The sequence below is a fragment of the Theropithecus gelada genome, chromosome 14 (assembly GCF_003255815.1).
Source record: "Theropithecus gelada isolate Dixy chromosome 14, Tgel_1.0, whole genome shotgun sequence".
NCBI lineage: Eukaryota > Metazoa > Chordata > Mammalia > Primates > Cercopithecidae > Theropithecus > Theropithecus gelada.
In genome coordinates this window covers 48,832,362-48,848,541 of record NC_037682.1, presented here as the reverse complement: position 1 = coordinate 48,848,541, position 16,180 = coordinate 48,832,362, and the positions used below count along the sequence as shown (strand labels likewise).

The 16,180-nt window shown below is 42.7% G+C and overlaps 1 long non-coding RNA gene across 1 annotated transcript in view; it reads right to left on the bottom strand.

Moving 5' to 3' along the window:
- The window catches only part of LOC112607312, a 283,004-nt gene that overhangs the window by 154,722 nt on the left and 112,102 nt on the right, over positions 1-16,180 (bottom strand). Inside the window, exon 4 of the long non-coding RNA XR_003115761.1 lies at positions 6,678-6,857. This is a non-coding gene — a long non-coding RNA (uncharacterized LOC112607312). The remainder of the gene's footprint in view (positions 1-6,677; positions 6,858-16,180) is intronic.

Genomic DNA, 16,180 nt, shown 5'->3' with positions numbered 1-16,180 from the left:
TTAGCACTTGGATTTCGGATGGGCTTGGAATTCGGTTTGTTTATTCCTGAAAAGATCATTAAAAAGTACTGTCCAAAAACGGGGAAAGGGGAAAGGAAAGGAGACAAGCGGAGGGAGCTGGAGGCAACTCGAGCGGTGTCCCGGGAAAGTTGCGGCAGAGCTGCGGTGGGGTGAGGGTGGGAGGAGGGAGCGCAAGCGTTTTCTAGCGACCCGGGTTTTCTTTATGAACTCCTCCGAGTAAACTTCATTCCGGCGAGAGAGCGGCGAAGATCCTCGACTCCCGCCCGCCCTGTGTCAACCCCACAAACATCCTAAGTTTCCAAATCTAAATCGGGGTGGGGTGGGGGTAGCATTAAGAAGCCCAGAAGCTCAGCGGGTCCTCCCGACCTCCCGCACCCAGAGCCTGGCTGACATTGAAGCGCTCCGAACACGGTGGCGTCGCAGTCACACAGCGAATCAACCCAGCACTTTTCAAGAAAACAAAATATTTGCTAGGAAACTTACTTTGCATTTAGTCTCTATTCTTTGGGGGATGCGGTTTAGGTCGGCTCGCAAGGGAAGCCCGTTTTGTCCAGGTTGGATATTGTCTACTTATGGATCAGCCCTTGGATGAGGGTTTATTTTAATTTATGGCTTATGCATTCTTTTAAGGTCGATTTACATGACCTCCGGCTACAACTAAGACAGCCGAGGAGGGCACTCCAGTCGTCAGTCGGCCAAACCCACAATTAAAACAGCCCTCCCCCTAGTCTCGGTGTGACTAGGGCTCTCCCGGGGTAGACTGGCTACCTGCCTTTCTCTTTCTCTCTTCTTTCTTCGCTTCCCTCTTTTTTTTTCTTTATATCTTTCTTTTTTTAGTATCGCAAAATAAGATGTGATATCAGTTTTTTAAAAGTTTCAGTATAACTTTCTCTAAACCCAAGCCTGCAGCGGTAACAAGAGATACAGCGCTCACAAAGCCCTCGGGATGTTGCCCTCTTGTGGACATGGAGGGCATTACCGCCCAGCGGTCCCATCTGAACCTTCAAAGCCGACACGCATTTGCTTTCACAGAACAAGGGGGGATGACTACACACGCAGCCACACAAGCTTCCTCTATCACACACTTGCGCGAACTTCAATGCAATACCTACCTCAAACTTCACGGAGACTTACAAATTCATTCTCTAAGCCACCTGACTTCTTTTTCACATCATTCCCAATTATATAGATTAGAATATCTATGCGGGGAGGCGGAGGTGGAGGAGTGAGGTGGGCCGAGAGGGCAGACAGATTTCCCGACGAATACTTAGGATGGCGATAACAGCTTTCTGTTGTCAAAGGTTGCGTTGTGTCCCTGTCCCTGCCCTTTTGCCTTAGTGTCCTATGCACAGTTATCTACGGCTACAACATGTGTTTTCTCAGAGTGGATTTTTTGGAGGGGAGGTGAAGGGGAGAAAAACAGACGCCTGCCACGCAGATCTGTCACTCCGGAACAAGGCGCAACTCTCCAAGAGGGGGACGCATCCTCGGGATCAAGCGCGTCCACCAGCGAGCCGCGGGCGCCGGGGCCCCTTTCTCTCCCTCCACTCCCCCTCCGCGTCGGCCCCTCGGAGCGCCCTCCTCCCGCTCCTCCTCCTCCTTTCCCCTCCCCAGCCAAGTACGCAAACCCTCCCCGGCCCGGCAGCCGCGGTTCTCAACCACCCGCGCCCTCTCAGGGCTCCGCTCGCTCGGCTCTCGTCCCTCTGCCTGTCCTGCCCCAGCCCCTCGGTCCCAGCTCACAGAAACTAACCCTGGAGTGCCCGGAAGGGCAGGAGCGGAGGACGCCGGGGAACGGCGGCCAGACCCTGGGCTCCTGCCCCCTGCCCCCTCCGGCGCCCCAACAGGTAGCTCACAGCGGGCCGCGCGCCCTGGCTCTGCCTCCCTCGCTCTCGAGATCGCTCGCTCCGTCCCGGTTACCTGGGCGGGCTCCAGGATGGTACCGCGCGGGAGGGCTCCTTGTGCGCTGCGCCGCAGGAGTAAATGGCATTAAAGAAAAAGGGAAAGATACAAATAAAAAAAAATTAAAAGTAAGGGGAGTCGGTGCTAGGTCAATTGGCACAGTCCGGGAAGCAAGGGAACAGAACCCCCCAGCGCCGCGGCCGGCGTAGCCCGTTAACTCAGGTCTGCGGGGGTGTCCCGCCACGGGCGGGGGCAGTGCAGAGCGGCAGAAGTTTGCCGCCGGGGTGCCAGGAGGTGCGCGCGGAGCGGGGTGACTAGGGGCTTCACCCTGGAACAAGTGAAGGCGATGGTTAGTGCTGTCAATCTTGGCAATCAGTGTGAGCGGCCATGTCGTAAGTATTCAAAGCATTTCCCGTCGTGCAACATCAGAAAGTGAGTGGCCAGGGCATTGATCTGAGCGAGGGAGAGGAGGCAGGGCTCCCCTCCCAGACAACACAGGCAAGATGAGACAAGAGGCGAGGGAGGCAGCGAGCCAGGCAGAGAAGCTGGGAGGGAGGAGGGCGGGCCGGGGGAAGAAGGAGGGGAGAGCGGGAGGCAAAGGCAAGAGAGAGCCGCAAAGAGAGAGGAGGGCAGAGAGACCAGCGAGACCAGAGACTGGAACTGGGGAAAGCGCCTGGAAAGAGACAGTGAAGCAACTACTAGGGGAGAACTAGAAGGAGACAAAGAAGAGAGAGAGTTGGGGTCAGAGGAGAATGGGCACAAGTACTAGGTGGGGGAGAGGCAGGCTGAGGGGAAAAGGACCAAAAGAGCTCTATTGGGGCTAGGGCTGCTGGGAGGAGGAGTCAGGAGAAAGGCAAACTGTAGCATGGAAAAGGTAGGCAACTGGGAGAGAGAAAAAAAAAGGATCAAACTGCAGAAAGTGGGGAAGTCAAATGGTAAAGGAAAATGTAGGAATGGTAGCTTGTGCTTTGGAAAAGTTAGGTGATAGGAGGCATGGGCTGAATGTTAAGAAGTACTAAGAGACAGAACTAGACCACAAAAGCAAGTCACGAGACAAACGGAGAAGAGGAAGGACAGGCAGGCCAGGGAGAAGACAAGAAGGGTGGATGTTAGGATGAACAATAAGAAGGATGAAGGAAAATGAAAAGGAGAAGTAGTCAAAAGAGAGAAAAGAAAGAGATGAAGGAAGCAGAGATGATTAAAAGACACCACTTAGTAGGATCTCAGCAAATGGGGGAAGAGAAACATTTTAAACGACAGAGGAGGAAACATTGAAAAAAAAGAAAAGAAAAGAAAAAGCAATTCACACAGGACGTGGCAGTGTTCTAGAGGCCATATGGATTATGTAGTTTATGGGTTCAAATTATTATAAATAACAGGACACATACAAACCACCAAAAAAAATTAGATTTTCACAACAACAAATAAAACAATTCCACAATTGTTATACTGTTATATGGATAAGTCTTCATTGTTTGGGATTGCGTGGGTGATATATGTATATTACCTCAACTTTGTGGAGGAAAAGATTTAGAGAAACAATTTCAAGAGGGGTGGATTAAAGGTTAAAGGTTGTTGAAGATGAAAAGTTTCAGTCACCCAGGATGACATATAAAAATGCCTAAGTCAGATGTAGAAAGTTATGTTAATAAACGACCCCCAGAGAAAAACCTAAATAAAGATTCCCTTTGAGTCATGTGTAGGGTAGATTTATAGATTTGAAAGACACAGAATGTCATAAAGAAGTAGACACCTGAAACTTTATCTCAGTGCAAAAAAAAAGCTGGAGGACCAGGACAGGAAATAAGGTCTCAGGTAGTAGAGATGCAGAATATAAAAGATAGATGAGAAAACTAGCTTTGATAGCAGTACAGGGCTAACTAGAGGCAGTATGCACGAGGTGAGGTTGGCCTGCCTTAACCCAGGCCCAAAGAAATAGACTAGATTTGAGAAACTGAAGTCAGTGGAAAGTCAAAACTACATCAAGATAAAAGCTGGGAAAGAGGTTCTGAAGCACCAGCATAACCTGCAGAGATTTGTGAAGGAGAGATCCTTACTGTATAGAAACTCATATGAGATGGCCGCTTTGAGACACTTCATCGAAAAAGACTTTGTGAAAGGACATATGGACCAAAAGAGAGGAGTCATGAATGCTAACTGGAGAAATCAGAAAGTTTCAGGACAATCTAAAGTTGTCCGCATGAGGAAGAGCTCCCACAGATGAACTGATCAAAGATAAAGGGGAGAAAGTCTCATCTCTATTACATTATCTTTGAAGAAAATGGAGACAGGATGCAAGCACAGAAGATGGAACAGAAACTGAGCTTTCGATCATATACTGCCTTTTTAAAGTATACTCCATGTTGGTTTCATATAAACTCCAGATAAGAAAAAGGCAGAGATTAAGAGTGAAGATGAGCACCTAGGATCTGTGGGGCAGAAGAAATAGTCATATGCTCCTGGCCCACCAGGAAATACAATACTGGAAGACTGGTAGCTTGGGGACTGTGAGTTAAACTGACTTCACGTTTTTGGGAGGAGAGTTAGCCCCCAGCAAGAAATCTTGTGTCTCCACCACCCATGGTGACTTTCAGGACTGGAAAATCTGTGTCTAGGCACCAGAGCTTGGAGGTCAATAAGAAGTATGCCCTGGTACCTTGCTGGGCAGCTCTTAAAGGCCAGGGCTCCCAGAACTGCCTGCCGGCCCCTTGACCTCTAAGGCCCAAGGGGCAAGCTCAGACTGGTGTTTCTAGCCAGGACAGGAGTCAGATCTCCTCTGTGTGTGTTAGAGTGTAGTTGGGCCTGTTCCAGAGCCTCGCAGTCCTCAGCTGTCTGCCCTGGAACTCAACCACAACGACCAAAAATCCTCTCCAAAGCCTAAAGAGGTTAACATTGAAGGACCTGTCCTAAATGCCTGCAGAGAAAAGAGGGGTGTAGATTATGTCTCAAAGACCAAGTCCTCAGGGAAGAGCCACCTAGAGAGGTGAAACATCAGGGACAGAAAGGCTGGAGCGCGACTGGGTTCCTCCAATCTGCTGCGACAAGTTTGGCTCTCCAAATACCGCGCGTCCGTCTCTTTAAATCACAGAGCAATTGGGATTCTGGTGGGCAAGACTGACCCTGCCGACCAGATGCAGGCCGCTAGCGGGAGGCAAGAAGGAAAGGAAGGAGACATTATCAAGATCTCTGGCGTCCACGGAAGGCCCTAATACCCGGCCGCGATGAACTTTCCGAAAAGGAGTGGCAGGAACCCCTTTTAGATTGTATCTAATAAACTGAGAGCAAAGTAGACTGGTAAGACGGAACCCGGAGCAAGTAACAATATTGATCCCCAAAGGAAGGAAACTAAAGTTTGGGGTCTCGATGCCGTACTTCAGGTTGTGCATGGAGTGACACGTGGCCCTGGGGGCGGGGGTGCGAGCTAAGGGTTTCCTCTAAAGTCTCGGGCGTTGGCTATACCAATGAAGTGGGAGAGGCGGAGAGCGCAGCAGCCTGCTAAAGTGCTGGGCTCTCCACCTACCTGGTCCGCACCGGCCTGCGGGCTCGGAGAAGTTCCGGGAGGAGCAGAGGGCACCCAGGCACCTTGGCCAGATCCAGGCACTCATAAGCTCACATACCCTGGCGGTTGGAGCCCCACGCGGCGCAAGAACCCCGGGCGCTGAGCTCGGGGGAACCTGGGAGGGAAGGAGGGGCGAGCGGGTGGGGCTGACTTACCTGCCCGCAGCAGTCGCTGCCTCTGTGCTGTCCGAATGTCCCTGCGCACCGCAACCAGCAAAGGCAATTCGGCTTTGCTAACTTTGGCCTCGCACCTCCAGAGAAGAGGCGCGAACTCGCAAAAGGAAAGGCGCGCACGGTTCCTGGAAAGAAGTCCCCCTGAACTTGGGAAGGACAACGCAATTAATTCTGCTTGAGAAGTTAGTATTTGAAACACCCAGGCAAAAATCATAACGGCTATTAAAACCTCGAATTCCCGCTTTGAAAGACTCCTTACACCATCCGGGCAGACAATTCAGACCTACATGATTTCATATTAAAGTCGCTAACTTCTTTCAGGAAGGACTTCAAAGCTACTGTATAAATTGGACAAGCATAAATGTCAATCGCTCCCAAACACCGAGAAGAACTTTTACTGAAACGAAGGATAAATGAGAGAGTGTAAAAGCCAAAAGGGAAGAAGTTGAAAACTTCAAGTCAGTACGGAGAAGTTTTAGCAATTGGTTTCCTTAAACGGGGATAACAAACATACCAACACTCCAGCTGCCCATCGCACTTCATTTAAGTTTGAAGTAACCAAATAACCTGAACTCCCAAATAACAGTGCCCCTGGGACTCTGCCTCCAAGAGGTCGGAACTCGTGTTTCAGCAACAAAAGCTAAAAGCAAACTGAATAATGTCCTGCGTTCCTTAAGATGTCATTCTGCAAAAGGACAAGGTATTGTCCCTCGACTTTAAGTGGATAGAGAATAATATTAAATTTCATTTGAATCTGCGTGTCATTTCTGTTAGGAAGATCACAGCGGTAGCGACAGTAGCGGCACAGCACCGCCACAAAGGAGGTGGGGGAAAAGTGGTAAAAATGCATGAACTTTTTTCCAAAGAAAAATAAAGATAAATCAAAAATAAGTTTTACAGACATGCCTTTCCTAGCTTAGGAAAGTTAATTTTTAAATGCGCTTCTGCTGTCTAAGGTGCAAAGCCAGGCTAGGGAGTGCGTGGCTGGAATCTGCATGCTGATAAGAGAAGGCTGATGTACTTACAGTGACAGAGGGCAGGCTGCGGGAGAAAAGCTGTTTGTGTTAGCCTGCGAGTTACCCAGGGCTGCAGTGAGAGCAGAAGGGAGGAGTGGGAGTGCCAGTCTGCGTACACCTTCACCGCGTCTCATTACATCTGCCAGCCTCTCTCTCCCTCTCTCTTTCATTTCCACATTCCCTTTGTTCCTGAAAAAAAAAAAAAAAAAAAATCTACACGTCACATCAGAGTCCCCAGATGCAGTCTACACCAAAGAAAAAAAAATGAATAATTCAATCAAACTGTGCATAGTCTCTAAGGCAATAAATCTATTGCACTTAAAGAAACGAAGGGTAATTACCACCATGAATTAGAATAAGGCCAAAGACCAGAGATGTCGCTGAGTCTGTGGATAAACTCCTCTGTAAATAAAGTTTCATTTATTTAATCCTTTTGGCATCTCAAATGGAAAGTCAGAGAAAGATTTTTAACTTATTTTAGAAGGGTATTCCCTTCTTTTTAAACACATTGAGGCGGCGGGGGCGGGGTTGGGAGTGGGGAGATGACGATGAAGAAGGGGAGAAAAAGCCTGGAGTATACTACCTTTCTCAAAAAGCTCCCAAAGGCAGCGTAGAGCGGCACAGACACGAACTAACACAATGTGTGTCCGTGGAGCCTGTACAGGGTCCATTTCTCCCCCACGTCACCCTCCTCCATTCCCCTCTAATCAGACGCGGATCACCCTCCACTCTCACCGACACTGCAGCTCTGCACAAGGGCAACTGGAATCTGGGAACCTTACCTGCAACACCAATACCTAAGAGAAATCGCGATTCCCTGACACCAACACCCCATGGCATCCCCACGCACCCTGCCAAAGTCCTGTAACCATCTACTTCTTCCATCTGCCTAAGAGAAACTGTAAACGGGATCCCCCCCCCCCCCCACCCCCACGATTGAATGGAAGCTCTGTACTGTACCGACTTCTGGATTTGCCCTGGGTTGAGTTTAGGGAATATCTGGAAAGAAAAAAAGGGAGGAAAAAAGGAGGGGGTCAGCTCAAGCCTTGTCCAAGTTAGTCAGAAGGCGGTGTTAGGCAGGAAAGCGCCTACGGGAAAAACAGCTGGGATGCAGACGGGCTATGGAAATCTCAGTTCTAGGAACCGTGTCCTTTCGTCCCGGAGGTAAGATTGTGTGACTGCCGCACGTTTATTCTTTCACTGTCTATGTCTCTCTTCCCCACCCCCAACTACCCCTGCCACTCAGATCAGCCGGCATGCACCCCGAAGAAGGGCACAAGCACGGCGGGGGCTTTATTTTTCAGGTCTCTCCACTTATAAATTATGGGTGTCACTAAAACGAGATTAGCAAATCTTGTACCGCTGGCGGCGGCAACTAGAGCCTCCGTCTTGCCAGTTGCGCACTCCGAGATATCTCGCGGTGCAGAATGGTTCCGAAGCCCCAGCTAGCTGGGTCGCTCGGCCTGAGGGCTCAGGTGATGGAGGGGAGGCTCGCGGCGTCCCAAACGGGTTTGGCCAAGGGTTTCCATCCCATCACCGCTTCCCGCTGTCTCCACGCGCGCGCGCGGACGCACGAGCACACACACACGCACACACACGCGTATTCTGAAATTCTGGCCGAACTCCTCATCTAAACGGAAGTCCCTTTACAGTCAATTCAGCCCGCTCGAGAGCATCGGGGAAACTAGACAGTTTTGTGGATGAACTGCGAGGGTGCCAGCGGTCAGGCTTGGCCGAGCTTTGTTTACGTGCCTAAGTCGCCACCTTGAGGTGGAGGGGAAGACTGCGCCCAGCTAGGGGCTGTAGAGACGAACCCAGCTGACACCGGCCCAGCAGCCTTGGCGACCTCCCGGACCGCTTGAAAGAAGCAAAGGGAGGGCGCCTTGCGGGCGCGCGGGCCGCGCTAGGCGCCGTCTGCCCTCAGAGACTCGGGCTGACAGGAGTGAGAGCTAAAACTTCCACCTAGCTGAAACCAACAGCCGGGAATCGAGCGAAGGCGAACTCTCCCAGCAAACTACAAAGCTTCGGGCCAAACTGTCTGCAGCTCCAAGACAGGGGCTGCAGCTCCGAAACTCCAAACACTAACTCCGACGGGAGGGCAGTGGCAGAGGGTGGGGGCAGCTTCGAAAAGGCATACCAACTGCTCCGGTCCTGGCCGAAGACCGAGCTCCCTTCTGCGGTGACCTCGGCTCAGAGCTGACTTCGTACTCCCTGGGACTCATCTCCCGCTTCCTCTCCACCTTCGGAACAGGAGATAGACAAAGGGACTCAGGGACGCGGCCAGACCCAAGGTCACAAACGGAGGTCTCCGAGACGAGAATTGCGTGCAAGAGAAGGACGTTCAGGCAGCCTACCCGCCTGCTGCGAGAGCTGAACATTTCTCAGCTCTATAGTCGCCCATTTCTCAGGAAATCAGTCCTTCTGAGTGTCTAACAATGGATTAGGTAAAATAATCATGATTGTTATCAATTATATCACTGATTTTCTATTTTCCCATTCCTACCTCTATGGAAGCCTTTTTCGCTCACCGTTCTTCTGTATTCATGCCTTGCACTAAAAGAATGCCAGGCTTAAGAACCTCCTAGCTAAATCCTGAAATAACTTATTGCAGTTGTTCTTTGTTACTCCTGGTCACTGCCTCCAAGGCTTGGGGACATCTGCAAGGCCACACCGAAGGTCCTCCTCGGTGAACTGTGCCCTACGGGTTCCTCAGTCATTTCCCTGCTACTTGGATGCATAGACATTATTTAAATATACTTTATAAATTGAGAAGAATTCTATTTATTTCAAGAAAAAGGGGCACTAGGGAACTATTTTGTTTCATATGAGCATAAATCAGCCCTGGCTGACTTCGGCTGTGCCCATTCAGTATTTTGGTCAGCAATAAATAAATAATGGAATAAATTAAAATTTAAAAATATAGCCACAGCAACCCGGTGCTAATGGACAACAAGAAATGTCTTCTCCAATAAAAGAAGCAACAGGCCCCCAAGTCAGACCCCACTCCCTGTTTCATGCCACAGCCTATCAAATTAACATTGGATGTCTCTTCCATTTATGTGGAAAGCTGAATGTTATTGAGAACAGTACTGAATTTTCCCAGGGAATCCCAATTATAGAAACACCTGTGCTAAGTAATGCTATTCTAATCCACTATGAAAACCTTAAGTATGTAATAGCCCTCAAATCATCTCATTTCTTAGTTGCAGTGGGTAGGCCAACCTTATACAAGAACATTAGACTTGTACAATGTCCCGAGAGCCTTAACTCAGAGGGCTCTTGGTTTTGCCATACATAATCCTGGCAGTTCATTTTATCTTAAATGGAAAAAATATACACATGAAGTTTAACATAACTGGCAGAAACTAAGCCAGGGTAGGAATTAAACAAATCCAGTGACTACAAAACTGGAACACAAATCACATGTGCAGTCAGGGACCAATTCCATGATTTTTAATAAAAAATTCTAAGAATGTGATAGAAACCAGAATGTTGTAAACTCCTACCAATCTCCCAAAAAACATACATGTCAGCTATATTTTTAACAATACCAGACCTAACATTTTTGAAGTGCTATCTGAAAATATATGTATTTAGTAAGGTAATCGTTGCTTTATTGCTTAAGGTGGCCAAAACTAACACTTCTGAAACATCCAGATGAAAAGTGAAATTTCTATCCATCATCTGTTTCTCTTACAATGATACACAGAATTTTGGAATTTTTTTTAACTGAAAGTGATCTAAATAATTACACAAGTAAGCATGATTATCACAATAAAACACAGAAAGGAAAAATATAAGGAAGGGTTATAGGGTAATAACCACAGAAATAAACTTTAGTCACTAAAATTCAAAGTACCCCTCATGATAACATCCTTCTGAGATACCGTGTTATCTTTTCACCATCAAGCAATGTTAAAGCATGTGCATTCCTTCATACATGCCTTTCTCCATTTATAGACCCACTTGCCTCTTCCCAAGTCTGAGGTTGGCCATTCACAAAGATGATTACTATATCATTCATTATACATTTTAGCCAGCCTAGAAAAATTTGGTAAATCAGTATAGGTCCTTTCCAATACCTAATAAAAGACAAACAAGGAACACAAAAATAATGCTGTAAAACTTCCCACCAATAAATATGAAACAATAATTTACTACTAGTCTTTAAATATTTGATATTTTACCTCAGCAATTTTGTTTTATTATTTGTTAGCATTGTGTTTAAAACTAAATTTGACTAAATTCTCTAATTTTAAAATGTGTTACTCAAAAACCTTCTTCGAAATCCCATACTATTTTTTAAATTTCTAAATACTGGATTTCTTTTGTGTGCGTATTTTTTTTAACATTACAATCATATTGGAGACTTTTTGCTTGTTTTCCACAATTTTATTCATGCTTAAATATTTACTGAGTACCTAGTATGTGCAAAACAAATAATTAAAAGTATGTTAACTAAGAATTTATCTTTTTGCTTTTATGATTTAATATATATTAATGAAAGATCTATTGCATATATATTGAAAATTAATTTTTATTAAATATGCCAGCGGAAGCATTCTGTTCAATATTTGATAATTCCATATGATGATATTTCATTCTATTTGGCACATACTGTTGAAATTACCCGTTATTTTTATTAACCAACAAATTGTATACATTTCTAAAAATGTTTCCTGACTTATCAAATGATATATCTATAAAAAAACCTTTATTTAAAAACAGGATGTATAGTTATAAGCCAATTCCAAATAACATCTTTTACTTTTAAATCAATTCTAAAAGAAAACTCAAACTGTATTTCAAGTCAAAGTGTTTAATATAATTGCTATGCAAAATTATTCTATAACTTGCTAAGTTTTATGTCTTTAGCATGTATCATAATGACACATACAAGATAGAGATGTTATCTTCTCAAATTCAAACAAACAAATGAAAGCTAAAAAATAAGTCAGTGTTCCCAAGTATCTGGATGTTTGCTATTATTTAAATAACTCATTGAGTTTTATTGAATTTTTATTTTCATCAGAATGTTTTCTATGAGTTTGAATATATTATCTTTAAAAAGGGGGGAGGGGAAGAAGAAAACAATAGTGAAAATCTGCAACAATGATTATCCTCATGTTCATTCATGTCTGTTTAAGACAATAACAAATGAAAAGCTTCACTTATTCACACTTAAAGTTCTAGAATAGTAGGCTTCTAGGGGAAAATACTAAACTCAACAGCTCAATACAAAAACCTCTTTTAATTGCACACAATATGTTATCAACCTACTTTCAAAGTTGATGAAGTTTAGTACTAAATTGAATATTAAGCAAATAAGTGTTAACTATGTTCACTAGAATTAGCATATTTTAGATATTTTTAAGAGCATCAGCATCATGATATGGTTGTCATAGAAACTGCAACAATATGTCATTTCAATTAATTTTATATGCAGTGATAAGGCCTAGTTCTACATCACTTCAGCACAAGTTTGAAAAGCAAAAACTGAAAAGCAGATAAAAATAGTGAATAGTAAGTTTCCAATTTCTACCCATTTAGAAATAGAGTACGAGCCTTTTAAAAACAAAAATTCACAATGCATTCCAATGACATGAAAAAGATAGCAATAAAGATTACAAAATATTTTAAAACAGTACATTCTGGAAAAAAAAAAAGTTTTTACTAACAACCAACTACTTCTCTTAATATTCCATACTCTTGTTATTTAGGTATATTTATAGGTAAGAAAAATTATTGGTTATTACATTACTTAATTATTAAATTATGGATGCTCTTTCTGTTCTCAAGAGATAGGTGCATTTGCTTTTACATTATACATTCAGAACAACTAGAGTAGAATTTTAATATTTTTAAAGTAATTCTTGCAAGAGATCCTTTTCACTTAGAAGGAAATCACACTGTACTATTGCAAAAGCCTTCTTAGTATATCACTGTGAGAGATACTCTGTTGACATTAATGGCTTGATTATTGGAACAGAAAAAGCCCATGAAAATAAAGCATATATTTCCTAGAGAATAATTATGACTGAAGATTTGGAGCTCTAAATTAATTTGTTACTTAGCTACCAAGTACCTATTCTTTATATTTTCTTTTATTGCACGTTTCAATATGGAATATGCCCAAGAAAACTCTGAAAATGATTTGAAAAGACATACTAGATTTAAGTCTATATTTATCATGCATCTTTTTAATATATAGCCCATGTTGCCAATAATTTCAACTAATTACTAAAAAGCAATATCCTCAAAATATCTATTGAAATATTATCTTAAAAGTAATTTTTAGAAAGTGAATGAATACTACGTGTGTATTTTTTTAATGAAGTCTAAAGAAACAATTTACAGAAGAAAAGATAAACATATGCAACTTATTCTCCTTGATAGGATTAGGAGGCTTCTAAAGAAGCATTTAAATTCCAGTTTTCCTGACAATTAACAATGAAAAACAGATGTTTACAAAGCTGTTTCATATGCGGTCTTAAAAGACGATAAAAGATGGTTTGTGGATAGTAAGAAGGACGAGCCAGATAACTGCTTGCTGGGTGTATATTTAAAAAGCATTTTCATTGGCTCAGCTATTGTTAATAGTGAAAGAAAACACTTTGTGCTGCACATACTGTATGACTGTGACTATAGAAAACTGCCATCATAAAGTCCTCAAAAACTCTTAAGACGTGATTTACAAAGATAATAATAACACAGAATTATTTCACTTCTCTGAATGCCACACATTTGCATACCAGGACTGTGTACAATATACTCATAATACACATTCACAATAACAAGGACTTCTTAACTCTGTAACTACAGCATATGATCTGTGCAGTAGACAATCCATCTTACCAAGTTTTACTTATTGGTGTGAAAGTGTTAGTCTCAGTAAGCCAGGTGTTAGCTGTCTACAAAATTGAAGACCACATTAACTACTACATCACCACTGTGAGAAAATATAATGATAAAACTGAAAATCATGTGACTTTGCCAGACAATAACACTACTAGCTATCTAAGTTTATATCTAAGATAATGTCAAATGAATATTTCAACAGTTGGATGTGATAATCATGAGCCCGTATTACCAAAACAAAAAAAGCAGCAGCAGCAGCTAAAAATCACTGATGTTTGTTTTTGATATCATTATTTATTGAACCAGGTGCCACACTTTGTGCTTTTTTGTTTGTTTGTTTGTTTAAGTTTTAAAATATTCATTTGGGTATTTTTCTTTACTCAAAATGATGAATCTTCTTCAGGAGGCATTAATCTCCTGCCCATGCCTAGTAACTGCATATTTGGTATCCACTAGAGAAACCAAATAAATTCTAATTTTGGTTATCATCCATGATGTCTTTTATTTTTATTCAGTAGGGAATAAGTATAGTCTAATAAATGACAGAAATATGGTGTTTCTATTGCCTAGATGAGTTATTTTCTAAATTTACTTCTGATACTTTTATATTAGTCTAAAAGGAAAAGGTAATGTTTAAACAAAGAGAAAACAATTAAGCAAGTGGTACAATATGTAACTACCTGGATTAGCACAAACTGAGCAAAAATATCTAATTAGGAAAAATTTCTGAATATACTAACACATTTCCATTTTCAAAATTAAAACTTCATTTAACATGAAAAAAATGCAGCATAAAATAATTACTTGTCTTACAATTTTTATTCAATATTCACCACCCATAGGCATTTATGTGGATATTATTATTGATATTGAATGTATTTCACTGTTAAGTTTCAACTGTCTCCCAAATTATAATAAAGAGTAAAACAACATATTCATGTATTTGACTTTATTCAATTAAGAGTTTTTTAAATGTAAGCTGATTATTTACACAAGTATTACAATTTGTATTAAGACCATTATTACTTAAATATAAGGAACAAAGAAACTACTTTGAACCAGCAACATTTGGTCCTTGATATTATATTGGTTAAAAGATTGTTAAAAATCACCAGTAGACTTCTATTATCCTACCTTTACAGCTCAGGTTTAATATACAAGGAGAAATTCGTAAAACTACTTTGGTTTTCAAAATCAGTTCTAGTACAAAATCTCTTATGTCTAAATTTTATGAGTGGGATTCCAATGTTTGTTGCTATTCTCTTTTTAAAATAGCTTTTGTTAGAATAACATTTTATCCATTAATGTTTAAGAAATTATTTTGCAAAGCCAATAAGAGATTTAATGTTTCACTGGTTTTTTCATTATGAGTATATGTTATCTGGGCATGATGAAAGAAAAAATTACAAAGACTTCCTGGATGGCAGGCAGTGAAACACACTATAATCATCCACACTGGAAAACTCTACACTACGTTGCCCTGGATGGCATCAAACTCCAGGGATCACTCCTGCCTTAAGCTTCCTGAGTAGCTGGGACTACAGACCCATGCCGCCGTGCCTGGCTTGGAAAACTCTTTAAGCACAAGGTGCATTCAAGGTTTTCATCAAAATCAAGTAGTGCCGGGCGCGGTGGCTCAAGCCTGTAATCCCAGCACTTTGGGAGGCCGAGATGGGCGGATCACGAGGTCAGGAGATCGAGACCACCCTGGCTAACACGGTGAAACCCCGTCTCTACTAAAAAAAAAAAATACAAAAAACTAGCCGGGCGAGGTGGCGGGCGCCTGTAGTCCCAGCTACTCGGGAGGCTGAGACAGGAGAATGGAGGGAACCCGGGAGGCGGAGCTTGCAGTGAGCTGAGATCCGGCCACAGCACTCCAGCCTGGGCAACAGAGCGAGACTCCGTCTCAAAAAAAAAAAAAAAAGAAAAAATCAAGTAGTTATATTTAATATCAATAAAACTATATATGTCTATATGAGATAGGTGATCATATATAACTGTTTTACCTTGTAGTCTTTTGACCCAGAATTTCAGCAATTTTGTGATTTTTCCAAATATAGCAATAGGAAAATGAAGTACCAACCCACCTTTCCTGGAATAGGGCCATATCAATTGGACCTAGGAGAACAGGTACAGGGCCTACTCTTTTTTAATTCATTAACCTTTTTTGCCATAATTTTATTTGAGCCACTACAGCTACCAACTATCACAATTTTGTGGACTTGTTCTTATTTTATTTCCTACTGTTTCACAAATTTCTTTTGTACAGTTATTAAAAATACTATTTCCCTTTCATCATTTGACAAATCTAAGCACCCAAAATGTGAACTTTCTCATTCTGCTTTCATTTTGTGTGCCTATATTTGGAAGAGCATGGAGATTCTTTTTTCTACCAAGATGACCAGTATTTGTAAACTACATAAGAGGTGTCCTGTAATTAGCAAACTTCTTTTTGGTCCGTTTGTTACAATATTTCACAAGCAAAGTAATACATTAACAACAGTTAACACTTACAGTTACACAAGGAGGGCTCATGTACTCCTTGTGGTGTCTGTATTTATTTTCTGATGTCCTTAAGGTAAACTAAAAATCCTAAAATGAAAGAACTAAGAAGAATTTATCTGAGCTACTTCCAAATGTATAGGTGTGGATGC